This window comes from Mauremys reevesii, linkage group 24 (assembly GCF_016161935.1).
Source record: "Mauremys reevesii isolate NIE-2019 linkage group 24, ASM1616193v1, whole genome shotgun sequence".
NCBI classification, from domain to species: Eukaryota; Metazoa; Chordata; order Testudines; family Geoemydidae; genus Mauremys; species Mauremys reevesii.
Window position 1 is genome coordinate 4,184,797 of NC_052646.1, and position 14,602 is coordinate 4,199,398.

General features: G+C 56.2%; 1 protein-coding gene across 13 annotated transcripts in view; it reads right to left on the bottom strand.

Moving 5' to 3' along the window:
* Nucleotides 1-14,602, bottom strand: part of HAPLN2 (hyaluronan and proteoglycan link protein 2) — a 232,964-nt gene that overhangs the window by 193,672 nt on the left and 24,690 nt on the right. The window lies entirely within an intron of this gene.

Genomic DNA, 14,602 nt, shown 5'->3' on the forward strand with positions numbered 1-14,602 from the left:
CATAGGAACCCTAACCCTAGCTCCAAGTGCCCAATCCATAGGAACCCTAACCCTAGCTCCAAGGACCCTACCCATAGGAACCCTAACCCTAGCTCCACGTTCCCTACCCATAGGAACCCTAACCCTAGCTCCACGTTCCCTACCCATAGGAACCCTAACCCTAGTTCCAGGTGGCCTACCCATTGGAACCCTAACCCTAGCTCCAGGTGGCCTACCCATAGGAACCCTAAGCCTAGCTCCAGGTGCCCAACCCATAGGAACCCTAACCCTAGCTCCAAGTACCCTAACCATAGGAACCCTAACCCTAGCTCCAGGGGGCCTACCCATAGGAACCCTAACCCTAGCTCCACGTTCCCTACCCATAGGAACCCTAACCCTAGTTCCAGGTGGCCTACCCATTGGAACCCTAACCCTAGCTCCAGCTGGCCTACCCATAGGAACCCTAACCCTAGCTCCAGGTGCCCAGCCCATAGGAACCCTAACCCTAGCTCCAAGTACCCTAACCATAGGAACTCTAACCCTAGCTCCAGGGGGCCTACCCATAGGAACCCTAACCCTAGCACCACGTTCCCTACCCATAGGAACCCTAACCCTAGTTCCAGGTGGCCTACCCATTGGAACCCTAACCCTAGCTCCAGGTGGCCTACCCATAGGAACCCTAACCCTAGCTCTAGGTGCCCAACCCATAGGAATCCTAACCCTAGCTTCAAGTACCCTACCAATAGGAACTCTAACCCTAGCTCCAGGTGCCCAACCCATAGGAACCCTAACCCTAGCTCCAAGTACCCTAACCATAGGAACCCTAACCCTAGCTCCAGGGGGCCTACCCATAGGAACCCTAACCCTAGCTCCAGGTGCCCAGCCCATAGGAACCCTAACCCTAGCTCCAAGTACCCTAACCATAGGAACCCTAACCCTAGCTCCAGGGGGCCTACCCATAGGAACCCTAACCCTAGCTCCAAGTGCCCAACCCATAGAAACCCTAACCCTAGCTCCAAGTACCGTACCCATAGGAACCCTAACCGTAGCTCCACGTTCAGTACCCATAGGAACCCTAACCCTAGCTCCAAGTACCCTACCCATAGGAACCCTAACCCTAGCTCCAAGTACCCTACCCACAGGAACCCTAACCCTAGCTCCAAGTACCCTACCCATAGGAACCCTAACCCTAGCTCCAGGTGGCCTACCCATAGGATCGCTAACCCTAGCTCCAAGTGGCCTACACATAGGAACCATAACCCTAGCTCCAGGTCCGCAACCCATAGGAACCCTAACCCTAGCTCCAGGTGCCCAACCCATAGGAACCCTAACCCTCGCTCCAGGTGCCCAACCCATAGGAACCCTAACCCTAGCTCCAAGGGGCCTACCCATAGGAACCCTAACCCTAGCTCCAAGGGGCCTACCCATAGGAACCCCAACCCTAGCTCCAAGTTCCCAATCCATAGGAACCCTAACCCTAGCTCCAAGGACCCTACCCATAGGAACCCTAACCCTAGCTCCACGTTCCCTACCCATAGGAACCCTAACCCTAGTTCCAGGTGGCCTACCCATTGGAACCCTAACCCTAGCTCCAGGTGGCCTACCCATAGGAACCCTAACCTTAGCTCCAGGTGCCCAACCCATAGGAACCCTAACCCTAGCTCCAGGTGCCCAACCCATAGGAACCCTAACCCTAGCTCCAAGTACCTACCCATAGGAACCCTAACCCTAGCTCCAGGGGGCCTACCCATAGGAACCCTAACCCTAGCTCCACGTTCCCTACCCATAGGAACCCTAACCCTAGTTCCAGGTGGCCTACCCATTGGAACCCTAACCCTAGCTCCAGGTGGCCTACCCATAGGAACCCTAACCCTAGCTCCAGGTGGCCTACCCATAGGAACCCTAACCCTAGCTCCAGGTGCCCAGCCCATAGGAACCCTAACCCTAGCTCCAAGTACCCTAACCATAGGAACCCTAACCCTAGCTCCAGGGGGCCTACCCATAGGAACCCTAACCCTAGCTCCACGTTCCCTACCCATAGGAACCCTAACCCTAGTTCCAGGTGGCCTACCCATTGGAACCCTAACCCTAGCTCCAGGTGGCCTACCCATAGGAACCCTAACCCTAGCTCCAGGTGCCCAGCCCATAGGAACCCTAACCCTAGCTCCAAGTACCTAACCATAGGAACCCTAACCCTAGCTCCTGGTGGCCTACCCATAGGAACCCTAACCCTAGCTCCACGTTCCCTACCCATAGGAACCCTAACCCTAGTTCCAGGTGGCCTACCCATTGGAACCCTAACCCTAGCTCCAGGTGGCCTACCCATAGGAACCCTAACCCTAGCTCCAAGTGCGCAACCCATAGGAACCCTAACCCTAGCTCCAGGTGCCCAACCCATAGGAACCCTAACCCTAGCTCCAGGGGGCCTACCCATAGGAACCCTAACCCTAGCTCCACGTTCCCTAACCATAGGAACCCTAACCCTAGTTCCAGGTGGCCTACCCATTGGAACCCTAACCCTAGCTCCAGGTGGCCTAACCATAGGAACCCTAACCCTAGCTCCAAGTACCCTAACCATAGGAACCCTAACCTTAGCTCCAGGGGGCCTACCCATAGGAACCCTAACCCTAGCTCCAGGTGGCCTACCCATAGGAACCCTAACCCTAGCTCCAGGTGGCCTACCCATAGGAACCCTAACCCTAGCTCCAAGTACCCTAACCATAGGAACCCTAACCCTAGCTCCAGGGGGCCTACCCATAGGAACCCTAACCCTAGCTCCACGTTCCCTACCCATAGGAACCCTAACCCTAGCTCCAGGTGGCCTACCCATAGGAACCCTAACCCTAGCTCCAGGTGGCCTACCCATAGGAACCCTAACCCTAGCTCCAGGTGCCCAGCCCATAGGAACCCTAACCCTAGCTCCAAGGACCCTACCCATAGGAACCCTAACCCTAGCTCCACGTTCCCTACCCATAGGAACCCTAACCTTAGCTCCAGGTGCCCAACCCATAGGAACCCTAACCCTAGCTCCAGGTGGCCAACCCATAGGAACCCTAACCCTAGCTCCAGGTGCCCAACCCATAGGAACCCTAACCCTAGCTCCAAGTACCCTAACCATAGGAACCCTAACCCTAGCTCCAGGGGGCCTACCCATAGGAACCCTAACCCTAGCTCCACGTTCCCTACCCATAGGAACCCTAACCCTAGCTCCAGGTGCCCAACCCATAGGAACCCTAACCCTAGCTCCAGGTGCCCAACCCATAGGAACCCTAACCCTAGCTCCAGGTGCCCAACCCATAGGAATCCTAACCCTAGCTTCAAGTACCCTACCAATAGGAACTCTAACCCTAGCTCCAAGTGCCCAACCCATAGGAACCCTAACCCTAGCTCCAGGTGCCCAACCCATAGGAACCCTAACCCTAGCTCCAAGTGCCCAATCCATAGGAACCCTAACCCTAGCTCCAAGGACCCTACCCATAGGAACCCTAACCCTAGCTCCAAGTACCCTACCCATAGGAACCCTAACCCTAGCTCAACGTTCCCTACCAATAGGAACCCTAACCCTAGTTCCAGGTGGCCTACCCATTGGAACCCTAACCCTAGCTCCAGGTGGCCTACCCATAGGAACCCTAACCCTAGCTCCAGGTGCCCAACCCATAGGAACCCTAACCCTAGCTCCAGGGGGCCTACCCATAGGAACCCTAACCCTAGCTCCACGTTCCCTACCCATAGGAACCCTAACCCTAGTTCCAGGTGGCCTACCCATTGGAACCCTAACCCTAGCTCCAGGTGGCCTACCCATAGGAACCCTAACCCTAGCTCCAGGTGCCCAGCCCATAGGAACCCTAACCCTAGCTCCAGGTGGCCTACCCATAGGATCCCTAAACATAGCTCCAAGTGGCCTACACATAGGAACCCTAACCCTAGCTCCAGGTGCGCAACCCATAGGAACCCTAACCCTAGCTCCAAGTACCCTACCCATAGGAACCCTAACCCTAGCTCCACGTTCCCTACCCATAGAAACCCTAACACTAGCTCCAAGTGCCCAACCCATAGGAACCCTAACCCTAGTTCCAGGTGGCCTACCCATTGGAACCCTAACCCTAGCTCCAAGAACCCTACCCATAGGAAATCTAACCCTAGCTCCAGGGGCCCAACCCATAGGAACCCTAACCCTAGCTCCAAGTACCCTAACCATAGGAACCCTAACCCTAGCTCCAAGTACCCTACCCATAGGAACCCTAACCCTAGCTCCAAGTGCCCAACCCATAGAAACCCTAACCGTACCTCCACGTTCAGTACCCATAGGAACCCTAACCCTAGCTCCACGTGGCCTACCCATAGGAACCCTAACCCTATCTAGGTGCCCAACCCATAGGAACCCTAACCCTAGCTCCAAGTACCCTACCCATAGGAACCCTAACCCTAGCTCCAAGTACCCTACCCATAGGAACCCTAACCCTAGCTCCAGGTGGCCTACCCATAGGAACTCTAACCCTAGCTCCAGGTGGCCTACCCATAGGATCGCTAACCCTAGCTCCAAGTGGCCTACACATAGGAACCATAACCCTAGCTCCAGGTCCGCAACCCATAGGAACCCTAACCCTAGCTCCAGGTGCGCAACCCATAGGAACCCTAACCCTAGCTCCAGGTGCCCAACCCATAGGAACCCTAACCCTAGCTCCAAGTGCCAAACCCATAGGAACCCTAACCCTAGCTCCAAGGGGCCTACCCATAGGAACCCTAACCCTAGCTCCAAGGGGCCTACCCATAGGAACCCTAACCCTAGCTCCAAGTGCCCAATCCATAGGAACCCTAACCCTAGCTCCAAGGACCCTACCCATAGGAACCCTAACCCTAGCTCCAAGGGGCCTACCCATAGGAACCCTAACCCTAGCTCCAAGGGGCCTACCCATAGGAACCCTAACCCTAGCTCAAAGTGCCGAACCCCTAGGAACACTTACCATCTCTCCAAGGTCCCTACCCATAGGAACCCTAACCCTAGCTCCAAGTACCCTACCCATAGGAACCCTAACCCTAGCTCCACGTTCCCTACCAATAGGAACCCTAACCCTAGTTCCAGGTGGCCTACCCATTGGAACCCTAACCCTAGCTCCAGGTGGCCTACCCATAGGAACCCTAACCCTAGCTCCAGGTGCCCAACCCATAGGAACCCTAACCCTAGCTCCAGGGGGCCTACCCATAGGAACCCTAACCCTAGCTCCACGTTCCCTACCCATAGGAACCCTAACCCTAGTTCCAGGTGGCCTACCCATTGGAACCCTAACCCTAGCTTCAGGTGGCCTACCCATAGGAACCCTAACCCTAGCTCTAGGTGCCCAGCCCATAGGAACCCTAACCCTAGCTCCAAGTACCCTAACCATAGGAACCCTAACCCTAGCTCCAGGGGGCCTACCCATAGGAACCCTAACCCTAGCTCCACGTTCCCTACCCATAGGAACCCTAACCCTAGTTCCATGTGGCCTACCCATTGGAACCCTAACCCTAGCTCCAAGAACCCTACCCATAGGAATCCTAACCCTAGCTCCAGGGGCCCAACCCATAGGAACCCTAACCCTAGCTCCAGGTGCCCGACCCATAGGAACCCTAACCCTAGCTCCAAGTACCCTAACCATAGGAACCCTAACCCTAGCTCCAGGGGGCCTACCCATAGGAACCCTAACCCTAGCTCCAAGTACCCTACCCATAGAAACCCTAACCGTAGTTCCAGGTTCAGTACCCATTGGAACCCTAACCCTAGCTCCAGGTGGCCTACCCATAGGAACCCTAAACCTAGCTCCAAGTACCCTACCCATAGGAACCCTAACCCTAGCTCCAAGTACCCTACCCATAGGAACCCTAACCCTAGCTCCAGGTGGCCTACCCATAGGAACCCTAACCCTAGCTCCAAGTGGCCTACACATAGGAACCATAACCCTAGCTCCAGGTCCGCAACCCATAGGAACCCTAACCCTAGCTCCAAGTGCCCAATCCATAGGAACCCTAACCCTAGCTCCAAGGACCCTACCCATAGGAACCCTAACCCTAGCTCCACGTTCCCGACCCATAGGAACCCTAACCCTAGCTCCACGTTCCCTACCCATAGGAACCCTAACCCTAGTTCCAGGTGGCCTACCCATTGGAACCCTAACCCTAGCTCCAGGTGGCCTACCCATAGGAACCCTAAGCCTAGCTCCAGGTGCCCAACCCATAGGAACCCTAACCCTAGCTCCAAGTACCCTACCCATAGGAACCCTAACCCTAGCTCCAGGGGGCCTACCCATAGGAACCCTAACCCTAGCTCCACGTTCCCTACCCATAGGAACCCTAACCCTAGTTCCAGGTGGCCTACCCATTGGAACCCTAACCCTAGCTCCAGCTGGCCTACCCATAGGAACCCTAACCCTAGCTCCAGGTGCCCAGCCCATAGGAACCCTAACCCTAGCTCCAAGTACCCTAACCATAGGAACCCTAACCCTAGCTCCAGGGGGCCTACCCATAGGAACCCTAACCCTAGCACCACGTTCCCTACCCATAGGAACCCTAACCCTAGTTCCAGGTGGCCTACCCATTGGAACCCTAACCCTAGCTCCAGGTGGCCTACCCATAGGAACCCTAACCCTAGCTCCAGGTGCCCAACCCAAAGGAATCCTAACCCTAGCTTCAAGTACCCTACCAATAGGAACTCTAACCCTAGCTCCAGGTGCCCAACCCATAGGAACCCTAACCCTAGCTCCAAGTACGCTAACCATAGGAACCCTAACCCTAGCTCCAGGGGGCCTACCCATAGGAACCCTAACCCTAGCTCCAGGTGCCCAGCCCATAGGAACCCTAACCCTAGCTCCAAGTACCCTAACCATAGGAACCCTAACCCTAGCTCCAGGGGGCCTACCCATAGGAACCCTAACCCTAGCTCCAAGTGCCCAACCCATAGAAACCCTAACCCTAGCTCCAAGTACCGTACCCATAGGAACCCTAACCGTAGCTCCACGTTCAGTACCCATAGGAACCCTAACCCTAGCTCCAAGTACCCTACCCATAGGAACCCTAACCCAAGCTCCAAGTACCCTACCCACAGGAACCCTAACCCTAGCTCCAAGTACCCTACCCATAGGAACCCTAACCCTAGCTCCAGGTGGCCTACCCATAGGATCGCTAACCCTAGCTCCAAGTGGCCTACACATAGGAACCATAACCCTAGCTCCAGGTCCGCAACCCATAGGAACCCTAACCCTAGCTCCAGGTGCCCAACCCATAGGAACCCTAACCCTAGCTCCAGGTGCCCAACCCATAGGAACCCTAACCCTAGCTCCAAGGGGCCTACCCATAGGAACCCTAACCCTAGCTCCAAGGGGCCTACCCATAGGAACCCCAACCCTAGCTCCAAGTTCCCAATCCATAGGAACCCTAACCCTAGCTCCAAGGACCCTACCCATAGGAACCCTAACCCTAGCTCCACGTTCCCTACCCATAGGAACCCTAACCCTAGTTCCAGGTGGCCTACCCATTGGAACCCTAACCCTAGCTCCAGGTGGCCTACCCATAGGAACCCTAACCTTAGCTCCAGGTGCCCAACCCATAGGAACCCTAACCCTAGCTCCAGGTGCCCAACCCATAGGAACCCTAACCCTAGCTCCAAGTACCCTAACCATAGGAACCCTAACCCTAGCTCCAGGGGGCCTACCCATAGGAACCCTAACCCTAGCTCCACGTTCCCTACCCATAGGAACCCTAACCCTAGTTCCAGGTGGCCTACCCATTGGAACCCTAACCCTAGCTCCAGGTGGCCTACCCATAGGAACCCTAACCCTAGCTCCAGGTGGCCTACCCATAGGAACCCTAACCCTAGCTCCAGCTGCCCAGCCCATAGGAACCCTAACCCTAGCTCCAGCTGCCCAGCCCATAGGAACCCTAACCCTAGCTCCAAGTACCCTAAACATAGGAACCCTAACCCTAGCTCCAGGGGGCCTACCCATAGGAACCCTAACCCTAGCTCCACGTTCCCTACCCATAGGAACCCTAACCCTAGTTCCAGGTGGCCTACCCATTGGAACCCTAACCCTAGCTCCAGGTGGCCTACCCATAGGAACCCTAACCCTAGCTCCAGGTGCCCAGCCCATAGGAACCCTAACCCTAGCTCCAAGTACCCTAACCATAGGAACCTAACCCTAGCTCCAGGGGCCTACCCATAGGAACCCTAACCCTAGCTCCACGTTCCCTACCCATAGGAACCTAACCCTAGTTCCAGGTGGCCTTCCCATTGGAACCCTAACCCTAGCTCCAGGTGGCCTACCCATAGGAACCCTAACCCTAGCTCCAAGTGCGCAACCCATAGGAACCCTAACCCTAGCTCCAGGTGCCCAACCCATAGGAACCCTAACCCTAGCTCCAGGGGGCCTACCCATAGGAACCCTAACCCTAGCTCCACGTTCCCTAACCATAGGAACCCTAACCCTAGTTCCAGGTGGCCTACCCATTGGAACCCTAACCCTAGCTCCAGGTGGCCTAACCATAGGAACCCTAACCCTAGCTCCAAGTACCCTAACCATAGGAACCCTAACCTTAGCTCCAGGGGGCCTACCCATAGGAACCCTAACCCTAGCTCCAGGTGGCCTACCCATAGGAACCCTAACCCTAGCTCCAGCTGCCCAGCCCATAGGAACCCTAACCCTAGCTCCAAGTACCCTAACCATAGGAACCCTAACCCTAGCTCCAGGGGGCCTACCCATAGGAACCCTAACCCTAGCTCCACGTTCCCTACCCATAGGAACCCTAACCCTAGCTCCAGGTGGCCTACCCATAGGAACCCTAACCCTAGCTCCAGGTGGCCTACCCATAGGAACCCTAACCCTAACTCCAGGTGCCCAGCCCATAGGAACCCTAACCCTAGCTCCAAGGACCCTACCCATAGGAACCCTAACCCTAGCTCCACGTTCCCTACCCATAGGAACCCTAACCTTAGCTCCAGGTGCCCAACCCATAGGAACCCTAACCCTAGCTCCAGGTGGCCAACCCATAGGAAACCTAACCCTAGCTCCAGGTGCCCAACCCATAGGAACCCTAACCCTAGCTCCAAGTACCCTAACCATAGGAACCCTAACCCTAGCTCCAGGGTGCCTACCCATAGGAACCCTAACCCTAGCTCCACGTTCCCTACCCATAGGAACCCTAACCCTAGCTCCAGGTGCCCAACCCATAGGAACCCTAACCCTAGCTCCAGGTGCCCAACCCATAGGAATCCTAACCCTAGCTTCAAGTACCCTACCAATAGGAACTCTAACCCTAGCTCCAAGTGCCCAACCCATAGGAACCCTAATCCTAGCTCCAGGTGCCCAACGCATAGGAACCCTAATCCTAGCTCCAGGTGCACAACCCATAGGAACCCTAACCCTAGCTCCAAGTGGCCAACCCATAGGAACCCTAACCCTAGCTGCAGGTGCCCAACCCATAGGAACCCTAACCCTAGCTCCAAGTACCCTAACCATAGGAACCCTAACCCTAGCTCCAGGGTGCCTACCCATAGGAACCCTAACCCTAGCTCCACGTTCCCTACCCATAGGAACCCTAACCCTAGTTCCAGGTGGCCTACCCATTGGAACCCTAACCCTAGCTCCAGGTGGCCTACCCATAGGAACCCTAACCCTAGCTCCAGGTGCCCAGCCCATAGGAACCCTAACCCTAGCTCCAAGTACCCTAACCATAGGAACCCTAACCCTAGCTCCAGGTGGCCTACCCATAGGAACCCTAACCCTAGCTCCACGTTCCCTACCCATAGGAACCCTAACCCTAGCTCCAGGTGCCCAACCCATAGGAACCCTAACCCTAGCTCCAGGTGCCCAACCCATAGGAATCCTAACCCTAGCTTCAAGTACCCTACCAATAGGAACTCTAACCCTAGCTCCAAGTGCGCAACCCATAGGAACCCTAACCCTAGCTCCAGGTGCCCAACCCATAGGAACCCTAATCCTAGCTCCAGGTGCCCAACCCATAGGAACCCTAACCCTAGCTCCAGGGGGCCTACCCATAGGAACCCTAACCCTAGCTCCACGTTCCCTAACCATAGGAACCCTAACCCTAGTTCCAGGTGGCCTACCCATTGGAACCCTAACCCTAGCTCCAGGTGGCCTACCCATAGGAACCCTAACCCTAGCTCCAGGTGCCCAACCCATAGGAACCCTAACCCTAGCTCCAAGTACCCTAACCATAGGAACCCTAACCGTAGCTCCAGGGGGCCTACCCATAGGAACCCTAACCCTAGCTCCAAGTGCCGAACCCATAGAAACCCTAACCCTAGCTCCAAGTACCCTACCCATAGGAACCCTAACCCTAGCTCCAAGTACCCTACCCATAGGAACCCTAACCCTAGCTCCAGGTGGCCTACCCATAGGAACCCTAACCCTAGCTCCAGGTGGCCTACCCATAGGAACCCTAACCCTAGCTCCAGGTGGCCTACCCATAGGAACCCTAACCCTAGCTCCAAGTACCCTACCCATAGGAACCCTAACCCTAGTTCCACGTTCCCTACCCATAAGAACCCTAACCCTAGCTCCAGGTGGCCTACCAATAGGAACCCTAACCCTAGCTCCCGGTGGCCTACCCAAAGGAACCCTAAACCTAGCTCCAGGTGGCCTACCCATAGGATCCCTAACCCTAGCTCCAAGTGGCCTACACATAGGAACCATTATCCTAGCTCCAGGTGCGCAACCCATAGGAACCCTAACCATAGCTCCAGGTGCGCAACCCATAGGAACCCTAACCCTAGCTCCAGGTGCCCAACCCATAGGAACCCTAACCCTAGCTCCAGGTGCCCAACCCATAGGAACCCTAACCCTAGCTCCAAGTACCCTAACCATAGGAACCCAAACCCTAGCTCCAGGGGGCCTACCCATAGGAACCCTAACCCTAGCTCCACGTTCCCTAACCATAGGAACCCTAACCCTAGTTCCAGGTGGCCTACCCATTGGAACCCTAACCCTAGCTCCAGGTGGCCTACCCATAGGAACCCTAACCCTAGCTCCAGGTGCCCAACCCATAGGAACCCTAACCCTAGCTCCAAGTACCCTAACCATAGGAACCCTAACCCTAGCTCCAAGTGCCGAACCCATAGAAACCCTAACCCTAGCTCCAAGTACCCTACCCATAGGAACCCTAACCCTAGCTCCAAGTACCCTACCCATAGGAACACTAACCCTAGCTCCAGGTGGCCTATGCATAAGATCACTAACCCTAGCTCCAGGTGCCCAACCCATAGTAATCCTAACCCTAGCTCCAAGTGACCTACCCATAAGAAGCCTAACCCTAGCATCAAGTGCGCAACCCATAGGAACATTAACCCTAGCTCCACGTTCCCTACCCATAGGAACCCTAACCCTAGCGCCAGGGGGCCTACCCATAGGATCCCTAAGCCTAGCTCCAAGTGCCCAACCCATAGGAACCCTAACCCTAGCTCCAGGTGCGCAACCCATAGGAACTCTAACCCTAGGTCCACGTTCCCTACCCATAGGAACCCTCACCCTAGCTCCAGGGGGCCTACCCATAGGAACCCTAACCCTAGCTCCAAGTGCCCAACCCATAGGAACCCTAACCCTAGCTCCAAATACCCAACCCATAGGAACCCTAACCCTAGCTCCAAGTGCCCAACCCATAGGAACCCTAACCCTAGCTCCACGTTCCCTACCCATAGGAACCCTAACCCTAGCTCCACGTTCCCTACCCATAGGAACCCTAACCCTAGCTCCAAATACCCTACCCATAGGAACCCTAACCCTAGCTCCAAACACCCTACCCATAGGAACCCTAACCCTAGCTCCAAATACCCTACCCATAGGAACCCTAACCCTAGCTCCAAGTGGCCTACCCATAGGAACCCTAACCCTAGCTCCAAGTGGCCTACCCATAGGAACCCTAACCCTAGCTCCAAGTACCCTACCCATAGGAACCCTAACCCTAGCTCCAAGTACCCTACCCATAGGAACCCTAACCCTAGCTCCAAGTACCCTACCCATAAGAACACTAACCCTAGCTCCAGGTGACCAACCCATAGGAACCCTAACCCTAGCTCCAAGTGGCCTACCCATAAGAAGCCTAACCCTAGCTCTAAGCGCGCAACCCATAGGAACCCTAACCCCAGCTCCAGGTGGCCTACCCATAGGAACCCTAACCCTAGCTCCACGTTCCCTACCCATAGGAAGCCTAACCCTAACTCCAGGTGGCCTACCCATAGGAAGCTTAACCCTAGCTCCAGGTTTCCTACCCATAGGAACCCTAACTCTAGCTCCAAGTGGCCTACACATAGGAACCCTAACCCTAGCTCCAGGTGCGCAACCCATAGGAACCCTTACCCTAGCTCCACGTTCACTACCCATAGGAACCCTAACCCTAGCTGCAGGGGGCCTACACATAGGAACCCTAACCCTAGCTCCAAGTGCCTAAACCCATAGGAACCCTAACCCTAGCTCCAGGTGGCCTACCCATAGGAAACCTAACCCTGGCTCCAGGTGGCCTACCCATAAGAAGCCTAACCCTAGCTCCAAGTGCGCAACCCATAGGAACCCTAACCCTAGCTCCAAGTGCGCAACCCATAGGAACCCTAACCCTAGCTCCAAGTGCGCAACCCATAGGAACCCTAACCCTAGCTCCAAGTACGCAACCCATAGGAACCCTAACCCTAGCTTCACTTTCCCTACCCATAGGAAGCCTAACCCTAGCTCCAGGCGGCCTACCCATAGGAAGCTTTAACCCTAGCTCTAAGCGCGCAACCCATATGAACCCTAACCCTAGCTCCAGGTGACCTACCCATAGGAACCCTAACCCTAGCTCCAAGTACCCTACCCATAGGAACCCTAACCCTAGCTACAGGTGGCCTACCCATAGGAACCCTAACCCTAGCTACAGGTGGCCTACCCATAGGAACCCTAACCCTATCTCCAGGTGGCCTACCCATAGGAACCCTAACCCTATCTCCAGGTGGCCTACCCATAGGAACCCTAACCCTAGCTCCACGTTCACTACCCATAGGAACCCTAACCCTAGCTGCAGGGGGCCTACACATAGGAACCCTAACCCTAGCTCCAAGTGCCTAAACCCATAGGAACCCTAACCCTAGCTCTAAGTACCCTACCCATAGGAACCCTAACCCTCACTCCAGGTGGCCTACCCATAGGAACCCTAACCCTAGCTCCAGGTGGCCTACTCATAGGAAACCTAACCCTATCTCCAGGTGGCCTACCCATAGGAAACCTAACCCTAGCTCCAGGTGGCCTACCCATAGGAACCCTAACCCTAGCTCCAAGTGCGCAACCCATAGGAACCCTAACCCTAGCTCCAAGTACGCAACCCGTAGGAACCCTAACCCTAGCTCCAAGTTCCTTACCCATAGGAACCCTAACCCTAGCTCCAGGTGCCCTACCCTTGGGAACCCTAACCCTAGCTCCAACTGGCCTACGCGCAGGAACCCTAAGCCTAGTTCCATGTGGCCTACCCGTAGGAACCCTAACCCTAGCTCCAAGTGCCCAACCCGTCGGAACCCTAACCCTAGCTCCAAGTGCCCAACCCGTCGGAACCCTAACTCTAGCTGCAAGTGCCCTACGCATAGACAGTGGTGAGGTGGAGCCAGTTCCCACCAGTTCTTGGGAACCGGTTGTTAAATTTAGAAGCCCTTTTAGAACCAGTTGTCCCACGAGGGACTACTGTTTCCAAAAGGGCTTTTAATTTTAACTAATGCCCCAGCAGCTCCCTGCCCTTCCCCTGGCCCTGTCTCTCCTCATTCCGCCTCTGCCTCCTCTCCTGAATGCTGCTGAGGCTTCTCCTCCCCGTCCCCGGCTTCCCGCTCATCAGTTGTTAGTGTGGGAAACCTGTGATAGCTGAGAAGAAAGTAGCGGCTTCCCGCAGGTTTGCTGGGGAAGGTGAGCGGGCGTGCGAGGAGCGCTCCAGGGACCGAACGGCTCCGGCTTGGCCCCCGACCCCATCCCCGGACGGCATGGCTCTGGCCCAGCCCCTGGGCCTGGCCTCATGGCTCCGGGCAGCGCGGCTCCTGGGCCCAGGCCCGGCCCCGGCCCCGGCCCCGGCCCCGGCCGGGCAGCGCTGCTCCTGGGCCCAGGCCCGGGCCCGGCCCCGGCCGGGCAGCACGGCTCTTGGGCCCAGGCCTGGCCAGCTGGGCGCCCTGACTCCGGTCCCGGCCGAGCTTCTGTCCCAACCTCGTCCGAGTGGCTCAGCCCGGGCCTCATCTCCAGGCAGCGCAGTAAGGGGGCAGGAAGCATGGAGGGGGTGTTGGATAGATGGCAGGGGAGTTAGGGGGTGGATTAGTGTTGGGGCAATCAGGGGGAAGGGAACAGGGGGAGGCAAGGGTCCCAGGGGGGCAGTCAGGAATGAGCAGGGGTTGGATGGGGCGGCAGGGGGCAGTCAGGGGACAGGGTAGGAGTGTGGATGGGGCAGGGATCCTGAGCGGGGGCTGTCAAGGACCATGAGTGGTTGGATGGGGCAGGAGTCCCGGGGGGGGGCAAGACCCCCTCATGGGGTGAGGAGGAGGGAACTGGTTGTTAATATTTTGGCAGCTCATCACTGGGTGCAACCCCATTGAAATGAATGGTTCCATTGAAGTGAATGGGGTTAGACCCAATTTACA